This window comes from Solanum lycopersicum, chromosome 8 (genome assembly GCF_036512215.1).
Source record: "Solanum lycopersicum chromosome 8, SLM_r2.1".
NCBI classification, from domain to species: domain Eukaryota; kingdom Viridiplantae; phylum Streptophyta; class Magnoliopsida; order Solanales; family Solanaceae; genus Solanum; species Solanum lycopersicum.
The window spans coordinates 25389373-25414908 of record NC_090807.1 but is presented as its reverse complement, the minus strand read 5'-3'; the positions used below and the strand labels follow the sequence as shown (position 1 = coordinate 25414908).

At 34.3% G+C, this 25536-nt stretch overlaps 1 pseudogene; it reads right to left on the bottom strand.

Annotated features, from left to right (window-relative positions):
• Positions 1-1085: 1085 nt before the first annotated feature.
• Positions 1086-8158, bottom strand: LOC101267145 (very-long-chain aldehyde decarbonylase CER1-like; annotated as a pseudogene).
• Between the last annotated feature and the right edge of the window lie 17378 nt (positions 8159-25536).

The window sequence follows — 25536 nt, the reverse complement described above, 5'->3', positions numbered from 1 at the left end:
GACTCTTGAAACATTTAGGAAATTTGTTTTGACTTGCTTCTTAACTTTGAGACTTAACTCTTAACTTCTTTCACTTTGATCTTAACTATTCTTGAATTGGATTACCGATTCAAGGTTCGTGATATCATATTTATGGATAATTTTATGATGTTCAGATGTACCTTAGAGTATTCGAATCAACTAGAAAACATAGGTGCATCACTTAGGAACTAATACGGAAAGATGGGGAGAACTGGCGTCCCTGGCGCTCTGAGAGGCGAGGGGCGCCAGCCCTCAAACTTTAGAGAGATGGGTGGGGTGCTCTGGCTGGCGTGGCGCCCTAGAGGCCTATGGACAGAGAATGGTTTTTGGGGCTCTGAGAGGCGCGACGCGCCAGGGCCTTCCCCAGGCGTTCTACGACTTTTCTTCTTTGTTATTCATCTCTAAATCCTCTAGACTTTCATGGTTCTCTCCCCCAAACACTTTGAATCATTAGTTCCCTCAATATCAAGAATTCAATAATTTTCAACAATGTTCTTCAAGAACTCACATTCTTAGCATTCAAACAACTTAAATTCGATGAATTGAAACAAGATTGGCGTGTGGGTGAACTAACCCAACACTATGTAATTCCACATACCTTTTAGGGATCACCCCCGACGAATTCCACTCGCAAAGCTTGAACGTCCTTGGTGATTTCTTGATTTCTCTCCTCTTTTCACTTCTTTTCTCTCTTCTCCAAGCCCTAGCGTAAGTTATGCAAGCCCTAGTTTGCCCTTCCATAATCCGGATTTGGATTTTCCTTAATTCAATAGTCCAACTTCCGGAAGACATAACTCACTCATACATATCGAAATTGCAAAAATTGGCCCGTAGGAAAGATTATTCTAAGGGCTTTCCAAGCATATCTTGAACTACGCCTAACTAATCTTGAGCTAGGAGTTATGATCGTTTGAAGTTGACCAAAAACTCACTTTTAACTTACTTAATATTTCTAGATTTTCTTATTCTTTCCAAAAATAAGTATCGACAGATTTAAACTCTTTTCTAGTTCTTCTATTTGTGAGGTTTTACAATCTAGTACTTGGATAATTTTAAGCCAAAACTTAAATGTAAAAGCTAATTATATCTTTTATTATTATATAATAGAAGTAATATAGTTCAACATCCAGAGAACAACATAGGAAATTCTTAAAGAAACAAAAAAAGGTATTACATAGTAGGAGCAATACGTAAGATTTGACATGTAAAGTTGGTACATTAGTAAACTTTTTCTTTAACTCATAAGCCACCACATCAATGTCAGATCACAAGTGTTTAATTTAAGTCTTTGATTCAGAAGCAGAAGCCACAAATATTGGCTGAAAACCATGATCAAGGCTTGCTTTCCACACTTTCTCGATGTCAAACATCATATTCCCACACTCATGTTCATGCCAATCTTCAAGTGCGTGTAGAATTCCAGCTATACGCCAAGCACTCATTACTCTTCTTGGCAGCCAATTCTATTGTTAGAAAAGAAATAAACTTGAGATTTCTTACATGATAAAAAGGATCAAATTAAACTACGAAAAAAATAAACTAAGAGGTCATATGGTAGTTGGTTAGTGTTATGCAAGCATGAATTAGTTATATGGGAATCTAAGTACTATTTTTTGCAGAGATTAGTTATGTAGAGTTTGCTTATTCTGTATTATGTATTACCTTCTTATCTTGCATAAAATAATATGAAGAGTTTGGATTTCTTAATGGCAAATCAAGCACTATATAACTTTATACATGAAAAATTTACTTCTTATCCAGCTACCAAATGTTATATTACTTATGTAGGATTTCTAATACATGCATAACTCATTTTCAAACCAACTACCAAAGGATACCTAAGGAAATTGAAGTTAATTCTAACCTCGCAAGAATCCACATTTTCAAAGTGTTTTGGAGTAATCATTGCCGGTGTGTGAAAGTAGAAGCAATCCTTCCTAGTTTTTCTTGGTGGGAATTGTGAAAATGGAATGAAAATTGTTCCTTTTGGTGCTTTCAGTTGTTCATCTTCATTCAATCCATCCCCTACTAGCCATATCTGCAATAAACAATTTTTTAAAATAAAAATATATTCTTTTTTCCGTCTTAAGTAAATATTTTTATTTATCACAACAATGAGAGACTTGCTCCATAAAGACTCTATGGATCGACAAAAGTTCTTAGGTGCGTATAAAGTTTTATTGCCTATTATCTTATATCTTAAAACGAGATAGTAATTAAGATAAATCATATTTTCTATTGATTTTGTGATTTGTACCTTTGAAGTAAAAGATTTTGATAGAAGTAAATTAATTGCAGCTTCAGGAGTAAGACTTGATTTGAGCTTTTTGTACTCTTCTTCTCTCAATGTCATGACCTATCACAATCAGAATTAAATAAAATGAGACAGAAATATGAGGAAATTCAATGTATAGATAGATAATGTGATGGATCACCTTTATTCCTCCTTGGCATAAAGCAAGGGCAATGGCATTAGCAACTTTTGACAAATGGCCTCCAAGGACCACTTGGATAGTTACTTTGGGAATTGAATTTAGGACCACAGCAACAGCTAGGCTACTTCCATCTACCAACTTTACTTTTAGTTGAGGGAGCCTTCTTATGTAAACCTCCTCATTCTTATTCAGTTTCTCATCCTACAATTAAAGGTTACATGTACAGATGCATGAGATAGAATTTTTCAAAGTGCAAAATAAGCATTATTGCCTGTGAAAAAAAGTTTGACCATAGAAACTCCAAACTTTGAATAACAACAAAAATGTGTTTTCACTCCAAATACTCCAACTTGTATTTAGGCACAAATGAACTCCAATTTTCAAATTTCATTTTCCACTATTAAAAATAAAAACGGTTCAACATATATAGACAAATGCCCGCTAAATAAATTTAAAAAAAAATGTTACTTGCCTGATTTAAGAGTCCAAGGCTCAAAACTTTTATGCCTTTTTTATCTGCTTCGGTGATAGCTTCTTCAATCAAACTAATCGTCTCTCTTTGCCATTGCATAAAGTACTAAAAATGAAATAAAGATGTAGAATAGTAAAATGCTGAACGTAATAAGTATATGTCAAGAAATATTAGTAGTAGTAGTTACTTGAACGCGATATTTTGGAATGGCCCAAGTTTACAAATTGAGATTGTTGAAGAAATTTCTCTCAACAGTAAATGTGTGACCATAAATCCAAGTAACCATCATAGACCACAAAGTGACAGGCCACATTAACCAGAAATACCACTTAGAGGTGTAGGGTTAGGAGGCGAAAGAAGCAAATCCTAGCCTGAGATGGTAAATGGATTCAGGTGTTGTTAGATGTGTTAAATGTACCACATCTGGTGATTTCCCTTGCCTTTCAAGTGATTTTTCATATAATGTGTCTGATGATTTGTCCAAAATACCATAGATGTAATCATATAATGGCATGAAAAGTGAGTAATTTGTCCTAAATTGAGTATGATGTAGTGAATGGTACCTGTAGCATCAATAGTAGTCAGAAAATGGAGAGAAGTTGTATGTATATATAACACATACATATATAAAAGTAGAGACTTACGATGGTGTATACATCAAATATTTGAGAGGAGGGAAAGTAGAGAACATCCACTTGGGAATGATCTCAAAGTTGCAATGGCCCATATTGTTCATAAAATCAATATAAGTGATATATCCACCAAATGAAACTATTGAAGCAGTCTTTGTTACCACTGTAGTGAGTAGTGGTATGGAAAATAGCAAGAAGTATGCTATATGCTCTGCAAATGGATGAATCACGGCTGAAAAAAGAAAACAAAAGTTTAATTAATGACTACATTTTAATTGCAATTGTACTCTTTCCATATATGTTGTAAACTCAGAAGCTATTCAATTCATCCATGTGTAATGAATGTTAACAACTTCATTCCACTTTAACTTCTTTTGGATTTACAGTTACGCAACTATACTTTGAGAGATGGTCCAACCGTCATTTAACAACTTCCACTTTTCTAACTAACTCACAACTCATTAACAAATAATTGTTATTGGTATTAGTTAATTATTATTATTATAATAAATGTCAATACACTTTAATAAGCTGCATTTATAAAGATTGATAAAATACAATTGTCATCACTAATTTTTTATATTTAGTATTTATAAATTATAGTTAAAAATCAATTTTAGCAATTGTCATTACTAATTTTTTATATGTATTGTTTATAAATTATAGTTAAAAATCATTTTTGATGTAGTAACTATATATATGTGTGTGTGTGAGAGAGAGTGACGATTCACATAGTTACATAGAGCCAAATATTTATATGTAATTAAATGTTCTAATTTTAAAATATTTGCAGATAATTTATTTTTGTCATAAGATGCAAGTACACATTTTTGAGATATTAATTTTAGCCTAATTTCTCAGGTGGTTGTTTATTGTCCAATATAAAGGGGCCCTTCATAACGTGCATGCCACCGTAAATAGGACAAAATTTTAATACGAAGAATGCTTAAAATTAATTAACGAAAACAAATCCCACTGCAAAGGAGCTGCCAAATAAATATATATAAAATAATTAATTTGGAGTGTCCTTTTCCTGGTTGATTTATAGTTGAAAACTTTTAAGAGGAAGGCCCAGTCTTTCATCAATTATATCAAGCTAGTCATGTTTCTTTTGTGGACCAACTACGAGGATTCTATCCTAATATGATCATACCGCCACATGAGTAAAAAAAATTTATTAAGTAGTTAGAAAGTATTTTGAGAAATTTCATATCTATTATATATTTAACAAATTAATTTTAATTAAATAAATAATATATTTTTTATCGAAAATAATTTAAATGAACTCTTTATTTGGAACATTAAAAATAATTATTAACGGTAATTAATTAATTATAATAACTTAATTGGTATTAAATGTGTACTTTCAATGACAATTAACACAGTTTGTATATATCCTAAAGCCTTTGGTAACGTCGATTCTAATAACACTTAACTAATATTAATAAAGACTTTAAGAATTGTTTGGTTGAAAACATATCTTGGGATTAGCTATCCTTGGAATAAATTATCGCACTATGTATATATAATAACTTGCTCCATACTATAATATAAATAATGAGATAAGTTATTTCAAACATGATAATCAATTAAGATTTAAAAAAATATTATCTTATTACCATTTCCTTATTCTATAACTATTATTTTTATTCCTAACACTAAATAGACCCTTAAAACTATTTATTAATATCTATATTTATTATAATTAGAAAGTATTTTTGTTATAAAATCCTACTCGTTCATATAATGTTATGCCAGCTTGAAAAAATGAATAGTGAAAGAGAACATGATAGCTAGGGTACATATGCATATATAGGTAAGTGTGTTGTCAGTATCTTTCCTACTAGTCATATTTATTAAGCCATCTGTCTAGGTAGAAAATTAAAGATATTAAAGTAGACGTAATCAAATTCCCTACGAAATGTAAAAGAAAAAAGAAATTAGCTGAAGATTATTGTTGAGAGTACAGGTGTGACGTGTCTTTTTTTTTAAAATTGTAAAAAGAAGTGATGATGAGGGTCCTAACAAGTCATATGGTTAAATTAGGGATGGTAAAAATGAAGAAGCTAATTAAGGTGTTGCTGTACTTACTAAAAAGATAGTGTTACGTAATATTATGGGTTAAGTTATTAAGAAAATTTTAAAATTGTTAGCATAATTTATTTAAATATTTTAATTATATTTGTTAAATATTTAAATTATTTAAAATATATATCTATTAAATAATATGATAATGTCAGCGTACTTCACATGGTATTAGCACCTGAAATAGGTTCCAAAAAGCATTTTATTTTTTAAAAACTAATACTGTTTTTTCTTTTATTGACATAAAATAACTAAAATTTATTTAAACTTAATTTTTTTGATAAACAAATAAATCAACCCCACCTCCTTATTCCAGCCATCATCTTCTTCCTCGAACTCCAAACTATCTGCTCTTCTTTTTCTTTTCTTTTCTATCTCACTTCTTTTAATTCTTTATATATATATATATATATATATATATATATATATATATATATACGAATTGATGTGTTTTTAAAAAAAAAAAAAGAAGAAGAAGAATTTCGAATCTTCGAATGGATGTGATTTTGCAAAAAGAAAGAAAAACTTCGAATTTACGAATTGATATGATTTTGCGATAAGAAAGAAGTATTTCAGAAATTTTAGTTCAAATAGTTAGCCGGCCTCCATTCATATCTATTTCTTGTCACGAAAACAAACATCACCACTTCAAATTAAAATGTAAAGTTGTAAACTGATCAAACTTATTAAAAATAATATCATGAAATTCAATAAAATTAAAATTGATAGTTAACAAGAAAGGAAGAGTTCTTCGACTCCAAAAATACCAGTTAAGAAATTCAGAAAAAATGTCAGCTAACTCCATTTTTTGGATCATGATAATAGAAATTCAAAAATTTTCAGATGAAACCTTTTTCCATCTTCCTCGTACCAAAATTAGATGGATAGATTAGAATTACAATTGAAAAAATGGTTTGATGGAGGGATTATCTTGTTGGAAAGTTGGGGAAGATTTGGATCAACCGGAAGAGAAAAAAATGATGGATTGTCGTGGGGTGGATGGGTGGTTCTTTTAGGAGATTCTTTTTTATTTTTCTTAGTTAGCTAAATAGACTAAAATAATTATCTTTTAGAAATTCATTTTTAAAATAAATTTTTAAAATTAAATGTCACATGGCAATATTTAATTCATTAATTTGCCACGTCATAGCGAGTGTAGTACATACGTATCACATTTTTGGCTGATTGTTAAAAAAATATTAAATAGGTATCACTCTTAAGGAATATATGTGTTAAATATGTACAAATCTTTGTTGACATGTTTAAACGAATTCTGCTTATAACTTGTATAAGGGACCATAAATCACTTAAGCTTATTATTATTATTACTATTATTATTATAGGTACCGTATGAATAATAATAAATTAAAAAGGGAGTGTAGAAAAGTAAATGAGGAATACTTACATGTAATGGGTTCAGTAACAATGGATGAATGGTGATGTGAATGGTAACGAGAGTAGAGAAAGTGATGGTGTAAAGCTCTGTGAAGCCAATAATATAGAAATTCAACAGGACCAATATGAAGCAATGTTGTCGAAATGATACCATCACTTCTCCATATAGGTAAGTAATGAGACTGCTCCAATTTCATGTACCCATAATAGAACAATAGTCCATTGAGTAAGATTTGATCATCCCTGCACATTAAATTTAATTAATTTATTATGCACCAGTTTTCTTCACGAAAAGAAACTAACTTTTGGCGGGTCCGGGTCTGTATATCTCAATTAAGAATATCTCCAATTTTCTCAATCAATAATTGAAAATTGAAAATTGAAATGAAGAGTGGAGAGTATTGTAGGTACCAATTTCTTTCTCTGTCAACTTGGTCAAATTCAATGGTTTTATCGAGAATTCGATTATCACCTTTTGCAGTTCTGTATCTGGACAATGATATCCATATTTGATTGTGAAGCATCCGGAATAGCAGAAATGGAAATATAATCAAGTATCCAATATCTATCTTGCTTCCATCTTCTCTATTCAACAATGACTCAATGCTACGTCCCACAAATGGTGCCAAAACAATGTACTGCATACATAAATACAAAATTAATTAATTAATTCGATATAATATCATGTGCTGCCATCGTCCACTATTAACACTATCTCGCCTACTACTATACTGCTACTAATTGGTTAACATGCATCACACAAAAATATCATCAAGAATTAGAGGTACCTTGGCACTCATCAAAAGAACACTTTCTCAAGAACAGGATTTAAAGAGGGAAAGACAAGAAAGAAGATACATCTACTTTATGATTTACGTACTATGAAATGGCTTCAACAGAGAGGATGAGTACCTTGAAATTCCCAAGCCATGACCATGGCCATTCTGTGAGAATCCCTGGTTTTGAAGCCATGCTAATTCTCTTTTGCTAAAAGATTAATACTAAACTAACAACTCTATGCCTTTTGCTATGACAATAATATAGGACTGCATTATATACAACTATTGTAGAGGCAGAGTAAATATTGTCATTAATGCGCTCTCAACGCTCCCCATTACTTCCTTTTTGTAAGGTGGACATGGTAATATATCCAACGTCACATTAAAATCAGAAATTTTTTATTTTTTATTTTTTATTTTTTATATTATATTTTTAACATTAATTATATATTCTTCAAAATCCTCTCATAATTATTTTAATATATGTCAACGTGTCGATTCCACCACCTAGATCATGTAACATTAATCACTTTTACTATTCATCTTTACGTTGTAGATTCCAGCTTTTAGAAATTTTCTTCGACAATTTTGGACCATATGAATGTTACGGACTAAAATAATTTGGTGTCATATCAAAGTTAACAAAATAAATCTTGAAAGTTTAGTAGTAAAAAAATAGATGAAAAATATATTAAAAAATATAAAAATTTAATGTGGTTCTATTGATCAAATTATATCAACAAAGGAGAGAAGCAACACGTATTAAATATAAGAGTACAAAATATAGAGAAAAATATCATCAGTCAATATAATCGAAATATAAGAAGATTCACAAATTTTTTTCTCACAATCAAAACTCTCAAAATTCTTGAACTACATTGTGAATATTGATTAAGTTAAGAGAAATAATTCATATTTATAAAATCCTAAATCATTTCCTACAACAAAGGGACTAGTGAACCCTATACTTTTTCCTAACCTATTTATGATAAGAAACTCAAAGCAAATAAGACCCAACAAATCTCCCTAAAAGGAAATCTATTTATGGTAAGAAACTCGAGGCAAATAAGACCCAACAAATCTTCCCCTTGGCCTGAGTTTCTGACAAAATAAATTTATTCACCTTCTTCCTATAATCTTCAATAGCTTGCATCTCTTCTCCATGATATCATTCATCAAATCTACGTCTCTACACAGAGAACCTCTCTGAAACAATTTCACTAACAAAAATCTTGATTATTGTGAAAAAAAGTTTTGGCTGGAACTACAATTGTCAAGATGAACACTCAATTTTTAACATTATCCAATCAATTATTATCGAACCACTGGACGTACCTCCATTATTGAATATGACTCTCATACCACTTTGTTAGAATCAAAACAATCAGTTTCATGCGGAAGCTAACATTACAAACCTCGAAAGACCACGAGTAAGAAGACATATGAGAAATATACTTAAAGACACAAACGTTTAACGTGATTCGATCAATCGACTATAAATCTGAGAGTACAAATTAAAGAGATAAACAACTTCAACAAATTCACTTGAAATACAAGGAGGTTCACATATTCTCTTCCATAACCAAAACCCAAGAACTACATTGTGAATGCTCATTTAATTAGAAGAAATAAATATATATTTATAAAGACCCTAACCTTTTTCTACAAGACTAGTCGATCCTAAACTCTTTTTAAAAGGTAATAACCAATTTATGATTAAAAAAAAACTATGGGTAAATTATACCGAACAATGCATAGGTCTGATTTTGGTAGTGGATACATGTTATGTTGGAGAGAATCATGATTTTATGCAAAAATTTATAATTATAAATCACTTAATTAGTTAATAAATTAAATACATTATTAATAAGGATTGATCAAGTTGGTTTACATATTAAAAACTTATATTAGAAAATATAAATTTAATTGGGAGAATAATCTCATAAATAAAACTATTAAAATGAATATATTGTAAATGCTACTATGTTGTGGTTTAAAAAATAGGTCCCTAATTTATAGTGTTCTAATCTTTTCTCTAAAGAATATAAATAGAAATATGAAAGATGATTATATTTTCTTTTCTAAAAGAATAAAATAATTATTGTAATGTTTTAACATTATTTTAAAAAGAAATTAAAACTTATACATAATAAGAAAATTATCATAATACCCTAATATTTATGTCGGTTACGTAATACATTGTGATCACAAAATATTAATGGATCTCCTTCTTGTTTAACTGATTCTAGTGGATCAAAAAATCTTCCTACGTAGTCAGAGAAGAAGTTACTGGACAGTAATATTGAGTTGGCAAACATCTTAAAAAATAATAAATAATATATTTAATATTATTATAATATTCTTAAGCTTCATTAAATTTAATATGTTAAAAAATTATTAAATAATAAATATTATTTAATATTAAAAATAAAATAGACAAAAAATAAATTATCTCTTAATTTCTTAAATTGAATAATCATTATTGAATCACTATTTTTAATATATAACTATTATTGTTTCTTAAATTGAATAATCATTATTGAATCACTATTTTTAATATATAACTGTTACGACCCAAATCGTGTCGTGAATGACACCCACATTTATCCTTCTATGTGAGCGAACCAACCAATCTAAACCCCAATCATTTACCAATAATAAACAGAAAATAATGCGGAAGACTTAAAACTCATTAACGAAATCAATTAACAACTTCTAAAATTTATCAAATAATATCCCCAAAATCTGGAAGTCATCATCACAAGAACATCTATCCTCAAATTACTAAGACTAAGAATATCTAAGAAACTAAACATAAATAAAAAGCTAGTCCATGCCGGAACTTCAAGGCATCAAGACATGAAGAGAAAGACTCAGTCCAAGCTAGAAGCATTAGCTCACCCTGAAATCCGGTGTAATGAGGACTGGCTAGAGTTGCGGTTGAGTTGAAGACGACGGCACGTTTGCTGCACTCCACAAATAAAAAAGAAAGAAATATACAAGTAGGGGTCAGTACAAACACAAGTACTGAGTAGATATCATCGGCCAACTCATAATAGAAAACAGTATATATCAGATCATATCATAAATCAACTACAATACTCAATCTGTAGCAATAACATGTACATGAATCTTTGATAAATAACGTCAACTACACTCATGAGGACTCAAGCCTCCATATCATACTCATTTGGGAATTAGGTTCATTAAATTGGGTATATTAACATCTTTCAAGATTCATTATCTTTATTCCTCTCGTGTCGGTACGTGACACTCCGATCCTCATCATACTATCCTGGTGTCAGAACGTGACACTCCGATCCCCTAATACTATGTGTCGGAACGTGACACTCCGATCCCCTAATTCTATGTGTCGGTTCGTGACACCCGATCCCCTAATTCTACGTGTCGGTTCGTGAAACCCGATCCCCTAATTCTACGTGTCGGTTCGTGACACCCGATCCCCTAATTTTACGTGTCGATTCGTGACACCCGATCCCCTAATTCTACGTGTCGGTTCGTGACACCCGATCCCCTAATCTCATTCTGTTAATTCATCTAGCCTTCCTTCATACTAAGGCATCATCAATCTCATTACTTTAGTTCATCAAGCCTTCTTTCATACTAAGGCATCATCAATCTCATTACTTTAGTTCATCAAGCCTTCTTTCATACTAAGGCATCATCAATCTCATTACTTTAGTTCATCAAGCCTTCTTTCATACTAAGGCATCATCATTAACAAAGAGGTTTTTCAAGATTTAGGATTCAATAGCCTCATCATGCTTATTTTATCACAATTACATAATCACATTCATCCAAGCATACAATTAAGCATATAGAAGGATTTACAACACTACCCAATATATATCATTCGCTATTAAGAGTTTACTATGAAAAGCATAAAAATCATAACCTACCTCCACCGAAGATTAGTGATCACGCAAGCAAGTTCCTCACACTTTGTTCTTCTTCTCGTTTCTCCTCTTTCTCGTTCGATGCTCTCTCTCTCTCTCTTTGTTCTCTCTATTTTTCTTATTCAAACCCTCTTTCTTTTACCCTAATTATCATATAATTAAGTATAAAAGATGGCAATAGTAACCCACTAATTAACTCAAGGTTACCTCTTTTAACCCCCAAGTAATTGAGTTATTAATACTAAACCACTAACTTTATAATTAAAGCAGGAATAGTCCAAAACGCCCCTTAAATTACTTAACAGAAATCCGACCCAGCCTAGGATTACGCAGTCTGTGACGGGCCGTCGTGACTGCGACGGTCTGTCCTGCTGCTCCGTCACAGAGTTCAGAGACTCAATTTCATTAAAGGGTCTGTGACGGTCCGTCGTGCCCACGACGGTCCGTCCTGCCATTCCGTTACAAAGTTCAGAGAGTCGATTTCAGTACCCAATTTTCAGAATTCTAACTGTTTTGGAACGAGACACCCTCAACGGTCCGTCGTGCCCATGACGGTCCGTCGTGGGATCCATCGACTCTGCCAGTTTTTCCAGAAATAAATTCTGTTGCTCAAAACGACTAAACAGGTCGTTACAATAGATACCAATTTACCCATCGTTCGTCCTCGAACGATCATAAGAAGAAAAACAAGGGCGAAAAGAAATACCTGAATCTGTAAACAGGTGTGGGTATCTTTCTTTCATATCAGCCTCTTTCTCCCAAGTGGCTTCTTCAACGGGTCGATTCTTCCATTGAACTTTGATGGATGCAATCTCCCTTGACCTCAACTTGCGAACTTCTCTATCTAAAATAGCAACAGGCTCCTCCTCATAAGACAAATTTTCATCAAGCAACACTGAATTCCAACGGATAATGTAGTTTCCATCCCCATGGTATCTTTTCAACATGGACACATGAAATACCGGATGCACTCCGGACAGCCCTGGAGGCAAGGCTAACTCATAAGCCACCTCCACTACTCGCTTAAGTACTTCAAATGGTCTAATATACGTTGGGCTTAGCTTACCTCTTTTACCAAACCGCATCACCCCTTTCATGGGCGAAACCTTCAGCAAGACTTGCTCTCCCTCCATAAACTCCAAGTCTCTAACCTTTCGATCTGCATATTCTTTCTGTCTACTTTGAGCCGCTAAAAGCTTGTCTTGAATGCATTTCACTTTATCTAACGATTCCCTCAGGAGGTCAGTACCCCAAGGTCTAACCTCAAATGCATCAAACCAACCAATGGGAGACCTACATCTCCTCCCATACAATGCTTCGAATGGAGCCATATCAATAATTGAGTGATAGCTATTGTTGTATGAGAACTCTGCTAAGGGTAAGAAGTTATCCCAATGACCACCAAATTCTATCACACATGCACGAAGCATATCCTCCAACACTTGAATCGTTCGCTCAGACTGACCATCGGTCTGAGGATGGAACGCAGTACTAAGGTCCAACCTAGTACCTAATTCAGCATGCAATGTTCTCCAAAACTTAGAAGTAAACTGCATACCTCTATCTGATATGATGGAGAGTGGAACTCCATGCAATCGAACGATTTCTGAGATATAGATTCTGACTAACTTCTCTACATTGTAGGTCACCTTGACCGGAATGAAGTGAGCAGACTTAGTTAACCTATAAACAATTACCCAAATGGAGTCATACTTACCCATTGTGTTTGGAAAACCAACCAAGAATTCCATCGCAATCCTTTCCCACTTCCATTCAGGAATGGGCATTCTCTGAAGTGTTCCTTCGGGCCTCTGGTGTTCATACTTTACTTGCTGACAATTTGGACATTTGGCAACAAAATCAACAATGTCGCGCTTCACTCTACTCCACCAAAAGTGTTGCTTTAGGTCACGGTACATCTTGGTTGCACCAGCATGTATAGAATATCCGGAACTATGAGCCTCTGTAAGCATAGTGTGGATCAAATCATCAACACGGGGCACACATACCCTTCCCTTAATTCTCAAAACACCTTCCTCATCGGTTGTTGCTTCTTTAGCCTCTCCTCGCAACACTTTATCTCGGATTCGGATCAATTTCTCATCATTAAACTGTTTTCCCTTAATCTTGTCAAGAAAGGAAGATCTTGCTTCCATACAAGCCAAAAATCCTCCATTCTCATTTACCTCTAACCTCATAAAGTCGTTAGCCAGAGTCTGAACCTCTCTAGCCAATGGACGTCTAGAAACTTGCAAGTGGGCTAGACTTCCCATGCTCCCTGCCTTTCTACTTAAGGCATCTGCCACAACATTAGCCTTTCCCGGATGATACAAGATAGTGATATCGTAGTCCTTCAGTAGTTCCATCCATCTCCTCTGTCTCAAATTCAAATCTTTTTGAGTAAAGACATACTGTATGCTACGATGATCTGTGTACACTTCACACTTAACACCATATAGATAGTGTCTCCATTGCTTTAATGCGAACACTACCGCAGCCAATTCCAAATCATGGGTCGGATAGTTACGTTCATGCACCTTTAATTGCCTCGAAGCATAAGCAGTTACACTCTTCTCTTGCATTAGCACTGCACCCAAACCAGAATAGGATGCATCACAATAAACAATGAAATTCTTACCTTCCACTGGCAGGGTAAGGATTGGTGCAATAGTCAACAAGGTCTTGAGTTTCTGAAATCTTTCCTCACACTCGTCCAACCATACGAATAAAACATTCTGTTTAGTCAAGTTCGTTAATTGGGAAGCAATGGAAGAGAATCCATTGACAAATCGACGGTAATAGCTAGCTAAACCAACAAAGCTCCTTATTTCTGACACACTAGTAGGTCTTACCCAATTCTTCACTGTCTCAATGTTAGAAGGATCCACCATCACCCCATCCTTAGAAACCACATGCCCCAAGAAGGACACGACATCTAGCCAAAACTCACACTTGGAGAATTTTGCATAAAGCTTTTTCTCCCTCAACATTTCTAATACAATTCTCAAGTGCTCCTCATGTTCCTTCTTGCTCTTTGAGTATACCAATATATCATCAATAAATACGATCACAAAGAGATCCAGATATGGCTTAAAAATCCCGTTCATCAAGCTCATGAAAGCAGCAGGGGCATTCGTAAGACCAAAAGACATCACTACAAATTCGTAATGCCCATACCTGGTCCGAAAAGCAGTCTTTGGCACATCCGTTGCCCGTATTTTCAATTGATGATAGCCGGAACTTAAGTCAATCTTAGGGAAGACACAAGCACCTTGTAACTGATCGAACAAGTCATCAATACGAGGAATGGGATACTTGTTCTTAATAGTTGCCTTGTTCAACTGCCGTAGTCTATGCACATCCGAAAACTCCCATCCTTCTTCTTCACAAATAACACCGGAGCACCCAAGGAGATGCACTTGGTCTAATGAAGCCTTTGCTCAACAACTCTTGAAGTTGGGCCTTTAACTCTCTCAAATCCGCGGGAGCCATTCTATAAGGGGGTATAGAAATGGGGCGAGTACCCGGTTCAAGATCAATCCAGAAGTCAATATCTCTATCCGGTGGCATACCCGGAATAATTCACGAAACTTAGCCTCATATGCAATAACCGACATCCTACCTTGTTCTAGGATCAAAAATTCATCTCTTTTCCTATCCCTCAAAGTGCGGGGTATATATTCTCCATAAACAAGCTAGAGAATGATGCCCAAGTCATAGGTGGTGCCTCTGTTGGTTGACACTCAACATGTGACCGCCACCACATTTTGGCGTTCCCTTGAAACTGATAAGTCACAAACTCAACACCAATCCGTTCTACTATACCCATCTTGTGTAGTAGCTCATGACAGTCAACCAGAAAATCGTAGGCATCCTCAGATTCAGCACCCTTGAAGACTGGAGGTTTCAATTTCAAGAACTTACTGAAAAGTTCATGCTGATCATTTGTCATTATAGGCCCTGTAGTCAGACGAGGAAACGTGCCTATTTCCAATGAGGCATCCATGCAGGGAGCCACAGTAGCCGCATGTTGTGCCTCCGGAACCTAAGGTGCTGGTGCAGAAAACACTGGAGGTGTCTGGCCTTGATCAGATAACCCGCTAAGATACGCAAGAACCTGATTGATCATCTCTTGGGTAGGTTGGGGTGGCAATTCCTCATTCTGCACTTGTTCATTCTCCCAATCCTCACCCTCTCTTACCACTTCCTTAGTTGGTGGAGGAGTCACCGCCCTAGTACCAGATGGGCTAGGTGCTCGTCCTTTTCCTCTAGAGGACGTCTTTCCGCGACCTCTACCGCGGCCTCATGCCACTACTCCTCTTCGAGCTACAGTCTCAGTGGCTGGTTCAGAGGCATCTTGTCTTGCTGATGTTGATGTTGGCGCGGTTGTTGCTCTAGTTCTAACCATCTGCGAAATAGAGTGGAGATGGTCAGATACCAATTTGTATCACCTAGATACCAATTGGACCCAAGTAATAGCACGAAAGAAAGAATGAAAGAATGAAATTTTCCTAAAGTCTTATAGCCTCTCAAAGAAAAGTAAAGGCGTCCCCCTACAGTTCCTTAAGACTCTACTAGACTCGTTCTTGTATGATGAGACCAACGAACCTAATGCTCTGATACCAAGTTTGTCATGACCCAAATCGTGTCGTGAATGACACCCACATTTATCCTTCTATGTGAGCGAACCAACCAATCTAAACCCCAATCATTTACCAATAATAAACAGAAAATAATGCGGAAGACTTAAAACTCTTTAACGAAATCAATTAACAACTTCTAAAATTTATCAATTAATATCCCCAAAATTTGGAAGTCATCATCACAAGAACATCTATCATCAAATTACTAAGACTAAGAATATCTAAGAAACTAAACATAAATAAAAAGCTAGTCCATGCCGGAACTTCAAGGCATCAAGACATGAAGTGAAAGACCCAGTCCAAGCTAGAAGCATTAGCTCACCCTGAAATCCGGTGTAATGAAGACTGGCTAGAGTTGCAGTTGAGTTGAAGACGACGGCACGTTTGCTGCACTCCACAAATAAAAAAGAAAGAAATATACAAGTAGGGGTCAGTACAAACACAAGTACTGAGTATATATCATCGGCCAACTGAAAATAGAAAACAGTATATATCAGATCATATCATAAATCAACTACAATACCTAATCTGTAGCAACAACATGTACACAAACCTTTGATAAATAACGTCAAGTACACTCATGAGGACTCAAGCCTCCATATCATACTCATTTGGGAATTAGGTTCATTAAATTGGGTATATTAACATCTTTCAAGATTCATTATCTTTATTTCCTTCGTGTCGGTACGTGACACTCCGATCCTCATCATACTATCCTGGTGTCGGAACGTGACACTCCGATCCCCTAATACTATGTGTCGAAACGTGACACTCTGATCCCCTAATTCTACGTGTCGGTTCGTGACACCTGATCCCCTAATTCTACGTGTTGGTTCGTGACACCCGATCCCCTAATTCTACGTGTCGGTTCGTGACACCCGATCCCCTAATTCTACGTGTCGGTTCATGACACCCGATCCCCTAATCTCATTCTGTTAATTCATCTAGCCTTTCTTCATACTAAGGCATCATCAATCTCATTACTTTAGTTCATCAAGCCTTCTTTCATACTAAGGCATCATCAATCTCATTACTTTAGTTCATCAAGCCTTCTTTCATACTAAGGCATCATCATTAACAAAGAGGTTTTTCAAGATTTATGATTCAACTTTAGTTCATCAAGCCTTCTTTCATACTAAGGCATCATCATTAACAAAGAGGTTTTTTTACATAATCACAATCATGCAAGCATACAATTAAGCATATAGAAGGGTTTACAACACTACCCAATACATATCATTCGCTATTAATATTTTACTATGAAAAGCATAAAAACCATAACCTACCTCCACCGAAGATTAGTGATCACGCAAGCAAGTTCCTCACGCTTTGTTCTTCTTCTCATTTCTCCTCTTTCTCGTTCGATCCTCTCTCTCTCTTTGTTCTCTCTATTTTTCTTATTCAAACCCTCTTTCTTTTACCCTAATTATCATATAATTAAGTATAAAAGATGGCAATAGTAACCCACTAATTAACTCAAGGTTACCTCTTTTAACCCCCAAGTAATTGAGTTATTAATATTAAACCACTAACTTTATAATTAAAGCAGGAATAGTCCAAAACGCCCCTTAAATTACTTAACAGAAATCCGACCCAGCCTGGGATTACGCAGTCTGTGACGGGCCGTCGTGACTGCGACGGTCCGTCTTGCTGCTCCGTCACAGAGTTCAGAGACTCAATTTCATTAAAGGGTCTGTGACGGTCCGTCGTGCCCACGACGGTCCGTCTTGCCATTCCGTTACGAAGTTCAGAGAGTCGATTTCAGTACCCAATTTTCAAAATTCTAAGTGTTTTGGAACGAGACACCCTCGATGGTCCGTCGTGCCCATGACGGTCCGTCGTGGGATCCGTCGACTCTGCCAGTTTTTCCAGAAATAAAATCTTCTGCTCAAAACGACTAAACAGGTCGTTACAATAACTATTATTGGAAAGATTTTAGGATTAAAAAGTTACTCATTTTGGACATTATTTTCAACTGAAATGACTTGCAATTAATATGCTCTCAACGCTCCTTATTAGTTTCTTCCTCCCCGTTCACTTTCATTTATACATTATATTACTTTCTCCGTTCTATTTTATATATTATTCTTTTTATTTTGCACTTTTATTGAAAATAATGTGACTTTACTCTTCTATCCTTATTTAATGTATTCTTAAGTTAACTTTATAGTAAATGATAAATACATTTTTAAAATTTGTCAACTAATCTACTAAGAGTATAATAGACAAAATATGATAATTTATGCATAAATTTTATAAAATAAAAAATACCACTACAAAAAAACACTTAAAATCTGGGGATTAAAATTACATATGTAGGGGTCAATAATCCCACAACTTAATTTTACGGCAGTTGCAGAAAATCTTACAATTAAGTGTGCCACAATTAAGTCGCAGGGGCTTTTTCCAACCCGTGGTACCAATAGCGGAAATTTAATAGTGGGGGTTTCGAACCCACAATTTGATACCAGTAAAACTACAGTTCAAAATTCTAGGATTTAGAACCCAACAATTTGTGTACTCTGGGAGTCAAAACCCCCACATTCATAAATTATACATTAAAACTAACAAGGGTTTTAACTCCAGCTTTTATGATATGTATCTTTTTATAAAATTTTGCTGGAAATATTCAATTTTAAATATTAATAACTAATTAATTGATATGTACATCATAGCAAACCTAAAAGGACATATTAGTATGTGAAATAATACAATAGTTCACACAAAACATATCATAAAGTGTACTATTAATTCTACAAACTTAATTGGAACATGTTATTCACTTTAACCATATTATTACAAAAAACTTTAAATCTCCACAAAAAACTTTTTAAATCTTGCTTGAACTTCAAATCACTTCAAAAAATTGCTTAAACTTTAGATCACTAGCATCCAAACTCAAGAAAGGACCTACAACTGTTCATGAAACTTCAGAGGGATTCAGCCTTCAGCACATGGCAGTTGACGCAGAAGAGAGCAACCCTTACAATATAGTCAATATCACTAACATCACCTGACTGCAAAGAAAAATACATATGTAAGTGACTTCATCCAAACTCAAAACATGAATGAATATAACATACTTGATAAATTTTAAGTATCACCTGTCAAGCTAAGTTAGATGGTGGAATAACACAATTATGTTCCCACTTTAGTTAAACATCGAGACATGTTAGTTGACAAGAATTTATTAAAATAATAACATTATACATAGTGGAATTTCACAAGCGGGGTTAGGGAAAGAGAATATATACGCAAACTTCATTTCTGACTCATGGAAGAGAAGAGACTTTTGTAATTTAGTTACTAGTTTAGTTAAACATTGAGACATGTTAGTTGACAAGAATGTGTTACAGCAATGACATCATCAAGTATTGTATATTTATTCAAGAAGAGAGAATGTAGAAGTTATATTTACCATTGTAGGAGGAGAAACAAATAATTTTTCTGGTAATGTCCCTTATTTCGTTATCATATATTACTTGAAAACAACTATCACTTAATTGTGAGCATTAAAAAATTTATCGTAGTTCTCTTGAAAATTGGATGAACATGAAACACCCTGAAGTATTCATACCACTGAATTGAGATCTTGCTTGTTAAAAACTCTAGTGGGTATAACTCCTAATCCCAAATGCCTTACACTTCCAGAGTGCTCTTTTTCTAGCACTCTATCAACTACATCATCTGGCGATACTACAGACTCATCCACAGTGTTTTGACTCAAAGTCTGCTGAATTTTTTTGAATATAATACATAAATAAAATACATTATCAAAATATTCACAAGTAGTTAAGACTAGAGATGTATTCTATCTAATTATAATACACACTCAGTTATCTAATTAACGACCTCCACGTTATGCACTAATATATTGTCATTAGAATAATTGATTCCTAGAAAAAAGATCATAAATACTATAGTTTTATAATACGTTAGAAGTTTATTCCAGATTTTGATTACCTCACTTAAATTCAAATACAAGTATATTAATCCAAAATTTCAGCCCACTTGCATTTGAAAAGCATAACCATAAACTTTCCATAATAGTTAAGCTCAATAATATCTTTCAACTTTCCATAATATGGAAGGTCTGTTTGTCTAGCATTTCTATCCACATTAGATGTGTAACGACCTGTTTAGTCGTTTTATGCAGCAGATTTTATTTCTGGAAAAACTGTCTTGATCGACGGAACCCACGACGGACCGTCGAGGGGGTCTCGTTCCAAAACACTTAGAATTCTGAAATTTGGGTACTGAAATCGACTCTCTGAACTTTGTGACGAAGTGGCAGGACGGACCGTCACAGGCATGACGGGCCGTCACAGCCTCTTTAATAAATCGAGTCTCTGAACCTTGTGACGGAAGCAGCAGGACGGACCTTCGCAGGCACGACGGGCTGTCACAGTCTGCGTAACCCTGACTGGGTCGGATTTCTGTTTAATATTTTAAAGGGCGTTTTGGACTATTCCTGCTTATAATTATAAAGTTAGTGGTTGAATATTAATAATCCAATTTCTTGAGGGTTAAAGCAGATAACCTTAAATTAATTAGTGAGTTACTTTTGTCATCTTTTATACTTAATTATATGCTAATTAGGGTAAAAGAAAGAGGGTTTGAATAAGAAAAAGAAAAAGAACAGAGAGAGAGGGAGAAACGATCGATTGAGAGAGAGGAAGAACGCAACTTTGGGAAAGTAGATTGCTTGACTTCAATTCTTCGGTGGAGGTAGGTTATGGTTTTTATGCTATTTCATAGTAAACTCTTAATAGCGAATGATATGTATTGGGTAGTATTGTAAACCCTTCTATATTCTTAATTGTGTGTTTGCATGATTTGATGATATAATGGTGATGAAATAAGTATGATGAAGCTATTGAATCCTAAATCTTGAAAACCTCTTGTTAATGATGATGCCTTGGTATAAAATAAGGCTTGATGAACTAAAAGAATGAGGTTAGGGGATCGGGTGTCACGAACCGACACGTAGTATTAGGGGGATCGGGTGTCACGAACCGACACGTAGTATTAGGGGGATCGGGTGTCACGAACCGACACGTAGTGTTAGGGAGATCGGGTGTCACAAACCGACACATAGTATTAGGGGGATCGGGTGTCACGAATCGACACGTGGAATTAGGGGGATCGGGTGTCACGAACCGACACGCAGTATTAGGGGATCGGAGTGTCACGTTTTGACACAAGAGGAATAAAGAGAATGAATCTTGAAAGATGTTAATATACTCAATTTAATGAACCTAATTCCCAAATGAGTATGATGAGGAGGCGTGAGTCCTCATTGATGTGCTTGGTGTTGTGACAAGTGGTTATGGTAATTGTAAATGCCGCATGTTGAGTATTGTAGTTGATTTTATGATATTATCTGATATATACTGTTTCCTATTTTGAGTTGGCCGATGATATCTACTCAGTACTCGTGTTTTGTACTGACCCCTACTTGTATGTTTTCGTTTTGTTCATTGTGGAGTGCAGCAAACGTACCGTCGTCTTCAACCCAACCGCAACTCTAGCCAATCTTCATCACACCAGATTTCAGGGTGAGCTAAAGCTTCTAGCTTGGACTGGATCTTCTTCTTCATGTCTTGATGCCTTGAAGTTCTGGCATAGACTAGCTATTATTTATGTTTAGTTTCTTAGATATTCTTAGCTTTAGTAATTTGAGGATAGATGTTCTGGTGATAATGACTTCCAGATTTTGGGGAAAATGATAAGTTTTGAGTTTTAGAAGTTGATTATTGATTTTGTTAATGAGTTTTAAGTCTTCCGCATTGTATTCTGTTTATTATGGTTAAATGTTGGGGTTTAAATTGGTTGGTTCTCTCACATAGGAGGATAAATGTGGGTGCCACTCACGGCTCGATTTGGGTCGTGACAAGATACAATACAAGAAGCGTCAAACATAAGAAAAACTCCACTATTTTGAGCTTTCAATCCATGTTCTCTAGACAAAGCTCGAAATTTTAACCCATTTATGTTATAAGTGGTGAATCTTCTTGCATACGACGCTAGAACTTGTGCTAAAAACATCATATCATCAGAGATTGTGCCTGCTATAATATGGATTCATTATCTAAATAAGACAAATTTTTTCATCAGACACTCTACTTGATTTTAAAATCCTATGCAAAACAATCATTCTAATTGATATCATTTACCCGCTTAGGAAACCAATAAGCAAACTCCCTACTAATTCTCTTTTCGACCTCAAGGTTTTTTTCCTCTTGAACTCTTTTTAATATGTGGTCTAAATTCACTACAAAGGAAATCAATCAACAACCCCTTCATTAATGTTTTTTAATAGATCAAGCTTATTTAAATTACTTACTCAATAAATGGCTTTGTTGCGTCACAATTGAGTAATACATAGTGATGAGCTTGAGTTTTCTCCAAATGAGTCAAATAAAATGTTATGTAGCCTCCGACAACTTTACCTTATCGAGGGAACACAAATGACATTTCAGAAACCACATTATGATTTGATTCACCATTTAATAGTTAAGGCCTATTTATCCTTGACTTGATATCCTTAAAACAATGGGAAAAAAGAGTAGAACTTCTTCAATTATGTGACCTTAAGCTATACATCTGTTTGCCTGTGAATTATTCCCTATAAGGGACTTGAAATGGCCTAACAATCTATTATCAAAATACATAGTATTTGAACAAACATTTACTTTAAAATAAAGTTAATTTTTTAATAAAAGATTTCATCTTTCAACAAAATAAATCCATCGATAATGTACTGGACCACCTTGTATTACTTCGTCCACTAAATGAATCGTTAAATGAATCATTATAGTAAAAAATGATAAAGGGAACAACATCTCTAGGTGGCAAAAAGTGGTAACAATTCGTTTTTGTAGCTTATCTAGGTCCAAGAGACTCAAGTTTTTCAGATGAATGTGTCTAAAAAAGGAATAAAACTCTATCAAAACTCCAACAACTTGATGTGGAAGCACATTGCGAATTGTTATTGGCAGTAACTATTCCATAATGATGTGATAATCATGACTTTTTAACCCAAAGATCATCTTTGATTCTAAATGTATACAACGGGATATATAACTCGAATAACGATCATGATTGAGATATTCTTTAACGTTGTAAGGAAGCTCACTTTCTTATTCTTTAGAATTGTAAATGCACCGAGCTGAAAATCATCATTCTTATCTGGCCAAAGGTCTTGCTTTATACACATATCTTGTAGATCTTTTCGAGCTTTAATATGATCCTTTGATTTTTCTTTATCATTTAACAGAGTGTACATAATATTATCAAAAATATTTTTTTAATATGCATAATATTGAAATTATTAAACAACAAGTCGGATTCCCAATATGGAAGATTGAAGAATATGCTTTTTGGTTTCAGTGTGAGTTGAACTTTCACCCACTCTGCTTTTTCTATTTCTTTTTCATTTTCATTTATCATTCAAATTTGCTCGTCTTCCAAATGTAACATCAATATTTGTCACTTGTTGCAAAATATATTATCCAGATAACTTTTTCGAGGGGTTTCTTTCTTCTATAGTTTCATCAAAATGATTCTTCATTAATCTAAATTTGTGATTTTTTGCCAATAATCGACGATGACCTACAAAACACCACCTGTTACTATGATCATGTCGACAAGGTTTCGTATCAAAATTACAAGATGGACATGCAAAATCGGTATATGTGTTCCTACCAGATAAAATACCGAGCCCCAAAAAATCACTAATTGTCCACATAAAAATTTCTCTCATTTTGAACATTTCATTCTGTGATGAATAGAAGGTCTCTACACCTTCTCTCCACAACTCATTCAACTCCTTAATAAGAGGTTGTAAGTATACATCTATGTTATTTCCCTCCATCTCTGGACTTGGAATGATCATTGATAGAATAGAATTTGGTTGTTTCATGCACAACCAAGGTTGAAGGTTATATGGAACCAAAATTACAGGCCAAATGCTATTATTAGAACTCATCTCTCCAAAGGGATTGAAACCATCACTACTTAGCCCAAATTGAACATTTCGAGAGTCAAAAGCAAATTCAGGATTTGTTGTATCAAATCTCTTCCATGCCTCAATCTTTAGGATGCCTTATGATTCCATCTTTGTTACCACCCTCCATTCCACCTCATATGTTCTGCCATCTCAGAGAACATGAACAACCTTTGTAATCTTGGCTTTAATGACAAGTAACACAAAATATTTGTAGGTGTTTTTTTTATATTTCTTACCCGTAGCAGCCACTTTACTTTTTGTGTTCTTCTTATCAAGCTTCCATCTAGATGTGTGATAATGCGTGCTTGTTTCTTCATTAACATCATCGCCCCAATATTACATGCTATTGTTTGGATAAGCATCAATTCTTACATAATCAAGACATAATTTGTTGATAGTTTTCTCGGCCTCATAAAAAGATACAGGGATCTTTGCAAATTTAAAGGCAGCCCTAAGTAGATCCAGTATTATAGTCCTCCCTTTGTCTCTTAGCCTAGACAAAAAACTTATTTGATATAACTTTAACAAAAACTCTAGTTTTGAGTACTCATACCTTGCATACAATTTTTTTCCTTCCATCTTAAAGCAACTCAAAAAAGTCTGTCATATGAATCAGGCATATCATTTAATAGATCTTCTTCTGCCACTACTTGCGACGGACCTTCATAAACGCCCTATCACCCAAAGTCATAAATGATTCATTAATCAATAATTCTATGGGATATTTTGGAGGCAGTGTATCTTGACTAACCTCAGTGCTTTCAGAATTTTGCAACATAGTTGTTTCCCTATGCATAACCCAAATGACATAATTTTGAGGAAATGTCTTGCAAATCAAATGATCAAACACTACAGCTCTAGTCTACCATTTTTGAAAACAACATTGAGGAGAAGAAAATTTTATTCTATCTTCTATAGCTCCATTTTAAATACAAATTATAGAAATTTATTCAAGACAACCAAAACATTCTTTTGTGGTCCTTGCTATTCTTATTCAAGATTTATTCATAAAAAAAATTAGCAGAAAATATCATCTATAAGATTTACATGAGAAAATTATAAGATTAGAGACATATTTAATAATTTTATGTACCAATATATGCAGAATTGGAGTATATGCAGAAGAGGGTAAGTCATAGTACAATA